Source organism: Bubalus kerabau, chromosome 6 (genome assembly GCF_029407905.1).
Source record: "Bubalus kerabau isolate K-KA32 ecotype Philippines breed swamp buffalo chromosome 6, PCC_UOA_SB_1v2, whole genome shotgun sequence".
Taxonomy (NCBI): Eukaryota; Metazoa; Chordata; class Mammalia; order Artiodactyla; family Bovidae; genus Bubalus; species Bubalus kerabau.
Genome location: NC_073629.1, coordinates 22,780,192 through 22,792,554, shown reverse-complemented (window position 1 = coordinate 22,792,554; position 12,363 = coordinate 22,780,192).

The following is a 12,363-nucleotide window of genomic DNA, read 5'->3' as shown; positions in this document are numbered from 1 at the left end:
AACAAAGTCATCACTTTGAAAGCCTCTCTGCTCTTGATTAACTCTGGCCAACGGAACAAAAAGAGGTTGCTGCATGTCTGGGGATTCCGAGTTAGTGAGGAAGGCAGCAAGATGACAAGGAGGAAGCCTGGTGCTGCTGGAGAAGAAGGAAGCCTGGGGGGCCATGACCTGGCTTAGGGGCCAGTCTCTCCCCACAGTCTGATTCTCTGTGTTCTCATTTCCAGCCCAGCCCCAGAATCAGAGTCATATACCCCTGGATGGTGACAGGCAGGGGAAAGATCTGCCTTTATGCTTTGCTTCAGCCTTCATTCACATTTGCTCTTTCTCTCTTAGCCCGATGAAGTCCTTTTGAAAAAGAAGTTTTATGTGGAAAGTTGAGTACTCTTCAAGTCAGCACAAGAGTCCTAATAATTGTGTGAATTTATGGGTATGAAGTGCTGATTTAGAGGGTACGTGCATGCTAAGTCACTTCAGTAGTATCTGACTCTTTGTGACCCCATGGACTGTAGCCCACCAGGCTCCTTTGTCCATGGGATTCTCCAGGCAAGAATACTGGAGTGGGTTGCCATGCCTTTCTCCAAGGGATCTTCCCGACCCAGGAGTTGAACCCATGTCTTTTTTGTCTACTGCATTGGCAGGCGGGTTCTTTACCACTGAGCCACCAGGGAAGTCCTACAGGAGATATGAAAATGAGACAGGAATGTCTCTGTCCTCTCACCTACTAGGGAATATAGGACAGATTGTGTTAAGGGCCACAGAGGGATAGACTTTAAAAAAGATATTGAGGACTGGGATTTCCCTGGTGGCACAGTGAATAAGAATCCACCTGTCAATGCAATCCACCCCTGTCAAGAGATGCAGGTTCAATCGCTAGGTTGGGAAGACCTCTTGGAGAAGAGAATGGCTATCCACTCCAGTATTCTTGCCTGGAAAATCCCATGAACAGAGGAGCCTGGCAGGTTACAGCCCATGAGGTCCCAAAGAGTCAGACACAACTGAGCAACTAAGCACAATTGTCATCTTCATAGCAAAAGAAATAGTCAAAATCACCAAAAATTTAAGTATTAGCACATAGCTGAGACTTCACTTGTATACCAGGAGCTGTGCTAAGGTAACACATGTATTTCCTCACTTAATCCCCACAACGCCCCATATAGTAGATGCTGTCACTATGTCATTATGCACACTTACAGAGGAACAAAACTGCAGATGAAAGAGATTAAGTGGCCCAGGACTTGAAACCCAGAAGTCTGACTCCAAAACCTGCAATCTTGGCTACCAGGCTCTACTGCATCTACAAGGGGTGTTTCTTTTATCTATTTATTTATATATTTATGAATTTATTTTTGGCTGCACTGGGTCTCTGTTCGGAGAAGGCAATGGCAACCCACTCCAGTACTCTTACCTGGAAAATCCCATGGACGGAGGAGCCTGGTGGGCTACCGTCTATGGGATCACACAGAGTCGGACACGACTGAAGCGACTTAGCAGCAGCAGCAGCAGGGTCTCTGTTGCTGCACAGGGTCTCTGTTGCAGTGCCTGGGCTTCTCATTATGGTGGCTTCCCTTGTTGCAGAGCAGTTGTGGATCTTGGGCTTATTTATCCCAAGGCATGTGAAATTTTCCCGGACCAGAGATTGAACTTGTGTCCCCTGCACTGGCAGGTGGATTCTTACCCACTGCGCCACCAGGGAAGTCCCTACAAGAGCTCTTTCTACAGAGCAACTTTAGGGGGGTGAAAGTGAGTGATGGGAAAATGGAAGCAGGTTGTGAAGGAGAAAAAAGGAACACAAGAACATGAAACAGCAATGGCCGGGTCAATGGAAGCAGATATAAAACCTAATACATTTATAATCTGGGAGATCCTAAAGAGGGGCCCAGGACAGACTAGCCAACTTAGGAGGTCTCGGGAGGAAGTTAAAAAGGATGGAATTAGGAGAACCAGGGTAGGAGTCAGCCTGGGACAGGAAGAGGGAGACTTCTCTGGCACCAAGGAGGAGCCAGAGGGTGGAAATAGCAAGGAATTTTGAGGAGAAGCTAAGTGATCTGAGGTAGGTGGCTGTTATGTGCCGAATTGTGTCCCTCCCCACCCCCCAAAAAAGATACTGAGGTCCTACCCTCTGGTACCTGTGAAAGTGACCTTATTTGGAAATAGAATCTTTGTAGATGATCAAGTGAAAATGAGATCAGCAGGATGGGCCCAAATCCAGTGTGACTGTGTCCTTATAAAGAGAGGAAATTTGGACAAAGATACAGACACAGGGAGAATGCCATGTGATGTTGAAGGCAAAGATTGGGTGACACGTCTAGAAGCCAAAGTGTGTTAGTCACTTCAGTTGTGTCTGGCTTTTTGTGACCCCATGGACTGGAGCCCACCAGGCTCTTCTGTCCATGGAATTCTCCACACAAGAATACAGGATTGAGTTGCCTTTCCCTTCTCCAGGGAATCTTCCCAACCCAGGAATTGAACCCGGGTCTCCTACACTGCAGACAGATTCTTTACTGTCTGAGCCACCAGGGACACCAAGGATCACCAAATACTGCCAGAGCTAGACCATAGGCAGATTCTCCCTCACACCATCAGAAGGAACCAATGCTGCCAGTATCTTGATTTCAGACTTTAAGCTTCTAAAACTAAGAATAAACTCCTGTTGTTTGAGGGACTTCCATGGTGATCCAATAGTTAGGACTCCACCCTTCCACTGCAGAGATCGAGGGTTCAGTCCCTGATCATGGACATGCCACATGGTGCAGCCAAAAGATTAAAATAAAAATAAAAAGACTTCTGTTGTTTGAGAATAAACTCTTGTGCTTTAAGCCACCCAGTTGTTGGTACTTTGTTATGGAGGCCCTGGTAAACTAATACAGTGGACTGAGCCTTCTCGGGAAATAGAAGACATGTTCCTCATACCACACAGCCTCTGGAGAGATGCTTCCAGGTCAGTCCAGGAAGATGATGCAGTAAGGGCAGCGCTTGGGCCAGAGCTGCTTATTGTTGTCATTTAGTTGCTAAGTTGTGTCCGACTCTTTACGACCCCATGGACTATATCCCGCCAGGCTCCTCTGTCCATAAGATTTCTCAGGCAAGATTGCTGGGGTGGGTTGCCTATTCCTTCTCCAGGGCCAGAGCTTAGGAGAAATCAAATGGGAAAAGTCTTCCTTCTCTCTACAGGGATCCAGGGAACAACTGCTTTCTTCATCCAGCCTGACTCCCTGGGGTGCCCTGGGGACAGGATGCAGGAGTGTGAGGTCCACACAGGCCAAGGGTCTCTCTGGGGTGAACGCAAGGCTGTAATGGGAGCTCGGAGACACCAGGGTCTATGCCAGGAATTGTCCTTAGACAAGATTGTCCCTAGTACATACTGGAGATTACATATGAACTGATGTAAGTGCTGTTTTGAGATTGACTTTTATTTGAGGAGGAAAAGGAGGAATTCATTTTTATTTTCATGAGGCCTCCAGAAGCCTAGGGTTGGCGCAAATTGACAATGACCCCTTTGGGAGTGGGGTGTGAAGAAGCCCAGTGAGGACGGATGCCTCTCCTTGGCTGTTGGTCTGTCATCTGTGAGTATTGTCCCCAATAGCCTTGCTGGTCAAGACTGTGTCTCTTTGCTGACACTCCCTCAATGCCTAACTGGGCACAGTCACTCCTCAGGGAAAGCAGAGTGGTGGCTTGAGAATATCTTTAACACTTAGAAGAGGACCATCTTGAGAGCATGTCTCCATGTTTTCGATCCCAAATGCAGACTTAGAACACTGAAACCCATTTAGAAGGAGGACTGAAGCCCATCGAATGCTGTGACATTTCTGACACCTTTGACATCACCTATTCCAGCACGCCACCTTCCAAGGTCAGGAACCACTGTTCCTCGCTGTTTGCACGTGCAATCACCTGTCTTGCTTGGAAAACGGGTTTATAACAAAACAGGAGTGTTAAGAAGAAAAATACTAGAAGGCAGAATTTTAAAATCCAGTAATGCCCTAGAACCCTGGAGATTACTTAAGCACAGCTAACCAAAAGCCAAGGACAGGGGCAGGATGGGGCGGAGAGTATGAAATGAACCAAAATACCAGGCACTTGAAAAACTTCTGTGCTGTGCTCTGCTAAGTCGTTCAGTCATGTCCAACTCTTTGCAACCCTATGGACTATAGCTCACCAGAATCTCTGGGATTCATCAGGCAAGAATATTGGAGTGGGTAGCCATGCCATCCTTCAGGGGATCTTCCCAACCCAAGGATCGAACTCACATCTAAATCTCTTGCCTTGGCAGGAGGGTTCTTTACCACTAGTGCCACCTGGGAAGCCATGATGGCCTATTGAAAAATTTCTGCTCCCTGAGTAATCAGCAGAGTGTAATGGAAAGACAGCCTAATTGGGCTGGTGTGGGCGGTGGGGGGCGGCACGGGGAGGGGTGTAGAAAGGGAAAGTTGAAGAAAGTGGACAATTAGAGGTGAAGTAGAAACCAATTAATTAGAAATATAAAAGGAATAGCCTTGCAAGGGACTTTCTAATCAATAAAACAGATCCATGAAAGAGAAGTCAGCTAGGAAATCAAGGAGATCCACCACCAAAAAAAAATCTCAACTCTTTATGGCACTTAACAAGCTATCTTTGCATACAATAACCTAGAGAGAGTAGCAGGAGTTACTATTCCTACTTTACAGGGAAAAGAAGCTGAAGTTCAGAGAGGGTATGTAATTTATTCAAAGTCACACAGTTATTAAGTGACAAAGCTTGTTCTTTAGCACTCAGAGTGGAATAAGGATTTAGTTAAAAGGCTTAATGGATTATTTTACTTTCATCTCACCAAGGAAGGTGATAAAGAGAGTCCTAGCTCCAAAATTTCCACTGAAATAGACAACTTTCTCTCTACCATGCAGCAGCACAGTATAGTTACAGCATGGATTGTTATTATTTGTATTTTTTTGCCAGGTCTTAGTTGCAGCACCTGAAATCTTCCATCTTCATGTGGGATCTTTAGCTGAGGCATGCAAACTCTTAGTTACAGCACATGGGATCTAGTTCTCTGACCAGGAATTGAACCCAGGCCCCTACATTGGGAGTACAGAGTCTTAGCCACTGGACCACCAGGGAAGTCCCTACAGCATGTTTTTCAGAGTCAAACAGATCTAGGATCCAACCTCAGCTCTTCAACCTACTAACTAGAGGCTCTGAAAAAGCCATTTAATCTCTCCGAGTTTCATTTTCATAACCATAAAATAACAATAATATTTCCAGGTTATTCTGAGTTTAAAAAACCATAATGGGGTAATAAAATTGCTAATACTAAGTCTCTAGTTTTTGGAATAATAAAAATATGTCTTATTGAGCATTTAAAGTAAATTTTAAACTTTTAAGAGTGAAAAATCATAATTCGCTGAAGAGTATGCTCAGTTTACTCCAACTACCTACAACTAAGGAAAGACTAGTGTCAGGTAATTCTACAGTCAAGATACCACTACAGGGGACTTCCCTGGAAAACCAATGGTTAAGACTTTGTTTGCCTTCCAACACAGGGGGTGAGGCTTCAAACTCTGGTCAGGCAGCTAGTGGGCTTCCCTGGTGGCTCAGATGGTAAAGACTCTGCCAGCAATGCAGGAAACCCAGATTCAATTCCTGGGTCTGGATGATCACGAGAAAGGTATAGCAACCCAGTCCAGTATTCTTGCCTGGAGAATCCCATGGACAGAGGAACCTGTCCAGTACGTGGGGTCACAAAGAGTCGGACACAACTGAGTGACTAACACTCTCCCTTTTGGGGAGCTAAGATCCCACATGCCTCATGTCCAAAAAGTCAAAACATAAGACAGAAGCAATGTTGGAACAGATTCAATAAAGATTTTTAAAATAGTCCACAATAAAAAAAAGAGAGAGAGAGCAAGAGATACATATGGTCATCAGACGTTAGGGGAAGAATTACTATTGGCGGGGGAAAGGCTCCCTCCAAAGAGGCTGCCTCCAAGCATAAACAAGGATGCTAAGTCACACACCCAGTCCCATCCCAGGATAGTCTCATAATCCTGCCCGGAGCCATCGTTTCGACCCAGCACCTGCATGCCATCTCCTGCAATCCTCAAATGACCCTCTGAGGTAACTACTAGAATTACTCCCTTTTCACAGATGAGGAAACCGAGGCCTACACAGATCAAACAATTTGCACAAGATCAATCCAAAACAGAATGCAGGTTGTTCTGACTCTCAATTCTATGTTCTCAACCCTTGGATTTCATGAATCAGTAACTTTTTTAAAATTTAGAAACTGACATAGAGTTGCCAATTTTGTGACAAATGAGAAAATAATTTCTAAGATAGAAATAATAATAATATGAAACACAAGAAAGAGGATTGGAAATAATACCAAATATAGGAAAAATACCAAACATGGAAAAGAAGGATGTTTTAAAGGATAGGAAAGAATCTCAGAATAAAAGTAAATTCTTCCCATGAAAGAGTATTTAGAGCCTATACCAACAAAACACAGGAAAGGTACAAGATCAATTGTTATTTTATGACACTAAGTTATATGTAATCTTTTGCCAGTTTGGAGATGTACATATTCAACAGTGCAGTAAGAAGTGGAATTTGCTAGTCCAACTTGTTTAAGTGTGTGTGCTTAGTCACTCAGTCGTGTTCGACTCTTTGCAACCCCATGGACTGTAACCCGCCAGGCTCCTCTATCCATTGGGATTCTCCAGGCAAGAATACTGGAGTGGGTTGCCATGCCTCCCTCCAGGATTCCAACTCAGGGGTTGAACCCAGGTATCCCACATTGCAGGTGGATTCTTTACTGTCTGAGCCATTTGCTAGTCTAGCTCATTTAAGTAGCTCATTTCAAATCACAGTCTTTATAGACAACTGTTTCTCCTATACATATGCAGCCAATAAAGGAAATAATCTTCTAACATCACATCTCCCAATTTGGGGTGAAACAAGCCCTCCCCAACCTCCCATTCTCACCATTCTTCCCAAAACTCCCAAAGAGACCAGGAGGAAAGCAGGACAGAGGGCAGAGCAGGAGTCTGTCTGGCTGGGCCAGTGGGGTATCTGCCTGTTCATCTAGGGGCAGTCAGGTATTTATCTGAAAGGGATGCTGCAGGTAGGTGGAGAACATGGTCTGAGACTATACCAGGGAGTTCTGCCCCCAAATTTCAGGTCCCCAAAGCCATCCCAACAAGTGACTTCTTTCTTTGAGGCCCCAGACAGCTTCTCCTTTCAGAAGGCCCCTATGAAAATGCAAATATTTCTAGGATGTTAAGCCTATCAGCTAACACTTTCCTTATCAGCCATAGCACGTTTGTTATCAGCAAACACCTTGGCTTAAATTATTTGACAACTTTCCAAGTGTGTGTGGGAAAAAGACCCCGCTTTGTCCCTGGTAGGGGAAGGTGAAGAGTGGAGATAGGTTTGGGGAATGCAAAGTGGGAGGAGAGACTTGTTAGACGAGACCAAAGATAAGTCTCCACTAACTTGACCGCTTGCCTTGCCCTGAACTCATGGGAGAGGGGTGGGTGCAGCAGCAGGAGGTTTTGTGTATATGTGTGTGTGTGTGTATTGTGTAATCTATGTAAGGACTTCTAGAAACCAGAAAGCAAGTTCTGAGAAGAGGATTGCAGGGAAGTTAGTGGGACCTGAGTAGAATGTATAGATTCTTGAAGGATAGTTGATTTGTTGTTTAGTGGAATTAATTTTTAAAAAATATTTAAACAGCCAGTTGCTCTCCTACTATCCAACTTGTTCTTGCTTCCTTTATAAAAGGTTATTTGAGGGGCTTCCCTGGTAGCTCAGTGGTAAAGAATCTGCCTGACAATGCCAGAGACATAGATTCGATCTGGGGTCCTGGAAGATCCCACATGCCACAGAATAACTAAGCCCATGAAGCACAACTATTGAGCCTGTGCTCTAGCGCCCAGGAGCTCTAGAGCACAATAAAAGAGGCCACTACAATAAGAAGCCAGCGCACCACAACCAAGAGTAACATCCCCTCACTGTGACTAGGGAAAAGCCCTTGCAGTGATGAAGATCCAGCACAGCCAAAAGTAAATAAATAAAATTAGATATATATTAAAAAAGACTATTTGAAAATTTACCCTTATCTACCCTACTACCCAGAGCACATTAAGCACCCAGTAGAATTGTAGGACAGTAGGCAAAATGCCGGGCTGGATGAAGCACAACCTGGAATCAAGATTGCCGGAAGAAATACCAATAACCTCAGATATGCAGATGACACCACCCTTATGGAAGAATATGAAGAGGAACTAAAGAGCCTCTTGATGAAGGTGAAAGAGTAGAGTGAAAGCTGGCTTAAAACTCACCATTCAGAAAACTAAGATCATGGCATCTGGTCCTAACCCTTCATGGCAAATAGATGGGGAAACAATGGAAACAGTGACAGACTTTATTTTCTTGGACTCCAAAATCACTGCAGATGGTGACTGCAGCCATGAAATTAAAAGACGTTTGCTCCTTGGAAGAAGAGTTATAACCAAGCTAGACAGCATGTTAAAAAGCAGAGACATTACTTTGCTGACAGATGTCTGTCTAGTCAAAGCTATGGTTTTTCCGGTAGTCATGTACGGATATGAGAGTTGGACTATAAAGAAAGCTGAGTGCTGAAGAATTGATGCTTTTGAACTGTGGTGTTAGAGAAGGCTCATGAGAGTCCCTTGGACTGCAAGGTGATCAAACTAGTCCATCCTAAAGGAAAGCAGTTCTGAATATTCATTGGAAGGACTGATGCTGAAGCTGAAACTCCAATACTTTGGCCACCTGATGCGAAGAGCTGACTCATTAGAAAAGACCCTGATGCTGGGAAAGATTGAAGGCAGGAGGAGAAGGGGGCGATAGGGGATGAGATAGTTGGATGGCATCACCAACTCAATGGACATGAGTTTGAGCAAGCTGTGAGAGATGGTGAAGGACAGAGAGGCCTGGTGTGCTGCAGTCCACGGGGTCGAAAAATGGCACTAATGGTAAAGAATCTGTCTGCGATGCAGGAGACTCTGGTTTGATTTCTGGGTTGGGAAGATCCCCTGGAGAAGGGATAGGCTACCCACTCCAGTATTCTTGGGCTTCCCTGGTGGCTCAGATGGTGAAGAATCCACCTGCAATGCAGGAAACCTAGGTTCAATCTCTGGGTTGGGAAGATCCTCTGGAGGAGGGAATGGCAACCCACTCCAGTATTCTTGCCTGGGAAATCCCATGGGCAGAGGAGCCTGGCAGGCTACAGTCCATGGGGTCGAAAAGAGTCTGACATGACTGAGTGACTGAGCCCACATGCAGCAGGGACCACGAAAAAGACAATGACTTATTAAATATAATATTTTAAAATAATGTTGAATGCTTCAGATAATTGACCACAAGACAAGGGTAATTATCAATATACAAAATTATAAACACAATGTCATCCCATCACTTTAAAAATAAAGTATTACATATATACATATTTAGAAAAAGAAGACAAAGAAAATACACCAAAATATAAACATGGTTAATATTGATATTAACACTGGTTATCTCTGGGCAGTGAGGTTGAGAGTGACTTCTACTGCCTTTTCTCAAATCCAAGCCCAGATTCCATGCCATCACCTAGTCAAGTCTCACCTGGCCTTCTACAGCAGGCTCCTAACTGCTCTCCTGCAGCTGGTCTTGCCAATTCACTCACCATGTAGAATCAAGGGGGATCTTCTTCAAATGCATATCTGGGTACTATGGAGACAGGATAACAAACTGGTACCAGCTGCTGGCTCCTTCCATGAAATCCAACACTAGAGATTCCCCAGAAGCAGAAGTGAACTTAATGGACACTTAATGAATCCCAATACTCATTGCAAAAACTGTTTGTTTGCATGCTTGTTTGTTGGTAGAAGTCCAGTGTGTTGGTTAGATCTTGGGAAGTGTAGCAAGTGCAGAGAGTGATAGCCAACAGCAAACAAGGATTTGCAACTGCACAGGGTATGTTAGTTTTCTAATATATTGCCATGTAACATTACCACAGACTTCGTCTAAAACCTCATGCATTTATTATCATCCAGTTCCTGTGGGCCAGGGGTTCAGGCATGGCTTAGTAGTGTCCTCTGCTCAGGACTGCAATCAAAGTGTCAGCTGGGTTGCATTTTGTTATGGAGTTTTGCTTTTTCTTCCAAGCTCATATGGTTGCTAGAAGAGTTTGGTTCCTTGTGGCTGTAGGACTAAGGTCCTTGCTTTCTTGCTGGGTGTCAGTGGGGGCTAATTTCAGCTCCTAGAGGTCCTCCCCTGCCATGTGGCTCTTGCACAACCTGGCCACTTATTTCTTTAAGCCTGGCAAGAAAAGCTAATCCCCTCCAGTCTGTTAAGATGGAGCCTTATAAAATACAAGGTAATCACAGGAGTGACTACCCTATCATATTCATAGTTCCCAGTCACACCAAGGGGAAAGGATTATATAGGGTATATACACCAGGGGGGCAGGAATCTTGGCAACCATCCTAGAATTCTGCCTACCATGGTCAACTGAGTCCCCAGTGCTTCATTTTTGTGTGTGGAACCACACACAAAATAGCCTATCTGTTATAGGCTGAATTGTGTCCCTCTAAAATTTATATGTTAAAATCCTACCCACCCCCAGTATCTCAGAATTATGAATGTACTTGGATATAAGGTCTTTAAAGAAGTGTGTGTGGGTGTGTGTGTTAGTTGCTTAGTCGTGTCTGACTCATTGCAACCCCATAGACTGTAGCCCACCAGGTGCCCCTGTCCATGGGATTCTCCAGGCAAGAACTGTGGAGTGGGTTGCCATTTCCTTCTCCAAAAGGAACTATAAAAAGAAAGAAAGTAAAGTTGTTCAGTCGTGTCCAACTCTTTGCGACCCCATGGACCGTAGCCTACCATGCTCCTCCATCCATGGAATTTCCCAGACAGGAGTACTGGAGTGGGTTGCCATTTCCTTCTCCATTTAAAGAAGTAACTGAGTTAAAATGGGGTCATTAGGATGGTCACTAATGCAATATCACTGGTTCCCTCATTAGAAGAGGAAATCTGGGAATAGACATATACAGGGGAAGACCATGTGAAGACACAGAGAAAATAGCCTTCTACAAGCCAAGAGAAAGGACCTCAGGAGAAACTAACCCTGCTGAACTTTGATCTTAGACTTCTAACCTTCAGAATTATGAGAAAATTAATTTCTGTTGTTTAAGCCACCCAGTCAATGGCACTTCATTATAGCAGCCCTGGTTGACCACAATTTTCATCCCATCACAATCATCAACAAAATCTCATAATCCAAATCTAAATCTCACCATCTCATCATCTTAAAGTCCAAAATCTCATCATTCAAATCAGACACTAATGAAGATCTTGGGTATAACCAATTAAGTACCACTCCTAGGACACAATTACTCTCCATTTAAGGACTTGTGAAACTAAAGAGACAAATAATTCACTCCCAACATACAATAGTGGGACAGTCATGGAGAAGGCAGTGGCACCTCACTCCAGTACTCTTGCCTGGAAAATCCCATAGATGGAGGATCCTGGTAGGCTGCAGTCCATGGGGTCACTAGGAGTCGGACACGACTGAGCGACTTCCCTTTCACTTTTCACTTTCATGCATTGGAGAAGGAAATGGAAACCCACTCCAGTGTTCTTGCCTGGAGAATCCCAGGGACGGGGGAGCCTGGTGGGCTGCTATCCCTTGGGTCACAAAGAATCGAACATGACTGAAGTGACTTAGCAGCAGCAGCAGCATGGGATGATAAATATAGACATTCTGGCCCATAAAGGAGGAAAATAGAAGGTTAAAAAAAAAAAAAAAAGAGTCCCTGGTTCATCACAGTTCTGACTTTAAGCTAGGCAAATGTTAGACTTCCTTGATTAGGTTTCAAGACATGGGATTAAATCCTCTATAGCTTTTCAATTTTTGGACTCTGAGTCATCCTTCCTTTTTCATGAAAGGTAGCACACATTTGTAGCTGCATAGTTTTCTCAGTCTTCTTCCAGGCTTGGTACCCTCTTCCAAACCTTGTGTGAAGAGCCAAAGTAGAGTGAGGAGGGTATCTTTGCAAGTGAGGGGATGGCCATGGAGATGGGAGATTGGCTTCACACAGAGGTATTGATCAAGAAATTAAATATGTTATAGACAGTGGGAGCCAGATTTCTCATCATCAAAAAATAGAATTACAAATATAGAAAAGAAAATTAAAATAAACTCGGTGATGTTGGATTGGAATTAGAGGTATAATTTGCAAAATGTATAGTTATAGAGTTGAGTGTGTGTATATAAACATACATATATTCTTTAGCTCTGTCCACTAAGGAGGGGTCTTGGGAGGAGCAACATCCCATAGTAATAAGCACACCTATTGCCCAGATCCTGGCTTCTAA